General features: G+C 45.5%; 1 non-coding gene across 1 annotated transcript; it reads right to left on the bottom strand.

Annotated features, from left to right (window-relative positions):
- Positions 1 to 387: 387 nt before the first annotated feature.
- TRNAR-UCG (transfer RNA arginine (anticodon UCG)) lies at positions 388 to 465 on the bottom strand. The gene is given in 2 exon segments: positions 388 to 423; positions 429 to 465. It is a non-coding gene; the product is annotated as a tRNA-Arg (tRNA).
- Between the last annotated feature and the right edge of the window lie 941 nt (positions 466 to 1,406).

The raw sequence follows: 1,406 nt of genomic DNA, 5'->3' as shown, positions 1-1,406 counted from the left end.
ACATGCTCCCGCCCACACCACCCCCCCCCTCGCGGAACCCCCCAACGAATCGGTACATGCGGGAATGTGCGTGTACGTGTAGTGAAACCTGACGTGAAGTTTTTTGTTTCTCTGTAGTGCTTGTTATGTGTAGTGCTGCCATCTGCCACCAGTTTTTTTTTAACTATGAGTGAAGTGTTATGATTGAATGATTTATCGTTGTAGGACTGTTGCTCTCTGTGGTGAGACTTTTTAACGGGGAGATCGGCTCGCATTTGCGCCTTGAAGTTGGGAACCACAGAAAACCAACTTCAGCCGACCACCACTGTGGGGTTCGAACCCGGCTCCTCGCATCGCGAGTCCGTCACTATAACCACTCGACCACCACAGCGGCAAAAAATTAATTTGCGTCCGTGACAGGATTCGAACCTGCAATCTTCTGATCCGATCCGAAGTCAGACGCCTTATCCATTAGGCCACGCAGACAACTGGTAACACGCGGACACGCGGTAATCTGGAAATGTGCTGCCGGTCGTTAAAGTGATATGTAAATATGCCGCGAGCCACTTAAATGATCTGGGAACATGCCACGGACCATTCAAGTGATGCAGGAATGCACCGTAGGGCACTTAAATGTTCTGGAAATTATGATCTGGATATTCTGAAGGGAGAGAATCGGCTCCCATTCGCATTTTGATGTTGAGGAGTTGGTGCTGCGCAGTAGATCCGCTGCAATCCGCAGTTTCATTTCATGAAATTGGTGATTGTTCAGTGATTTTAGCAATAGTTGAAAATTTTGTTTACATTTGGCATCATTTTATTGACGATGTCCTGTGTATTTTGCTTGAGGAAATATGGTCAGCTTATGCTTAATGAAAATATTTTCAAATAATGAATAATAGTGGTGTCTCGACGGGTGCAGGAAACGGGGAACCGACCCAGGATCTAAGTCTATTACGAAGTCAAACAAGCCCCCAGGGCTGGACGTGAGCAGGTGTGAAGTGTGCGACCATAACGGGCCGCTAAATTTTAGGGGCTGCGAAACGAGATACTAACCCCCGGTCCGGCAAACATAGTTCGCCATACGGGTTTCCCCGAAGGGAGCATTTTTCTCCACAAAAAAAACAACTTTACATCTTACCCCAGAGAGCAACCATTAACAACTCGCGAGCAGCAATTTAGTGTCCCTGAGGTTTATAATAATTACTTAAGTATTACATTTTACATTGTAATTATCACACTGTAGATATACATTCGCATATCATATGAGTCCGACAATCATTTGATCTATCAACAAAAGGAAAAAACCCTATGCATATCGGATCAGCTGAAATATACAAAAGCAAATCAGTCCGTCAATCAAGATAAGGATGCCGAACACATCGATCACGACCAGCAGGCTGTCGCTTACGCGATTTTAGCCGTCC

The sequence above is a fragment of the Pholcus phalangioides genome, unplaced genomic scaffold, assembly GCF_987345545.1.
Source record: "Pholcus phalangioides strain wild (caught in Gottingen) unplaced genomic scaffold, Ppha-v1.0 ptg000001l_1, whole genome shotgun sequence".
Classification (NCBI taxonomy): domain Eukaryota; kingdom Metazoa; phylum Arthropoda; class Arachnida; order Araneae; family Pholcidae; genus Pholcus; species Pholcus phalangioides.
Note: the sequence above shows the minus strand (reverse complement) of the source record. Positions and strands in the feature narration are given on the sequence as shown.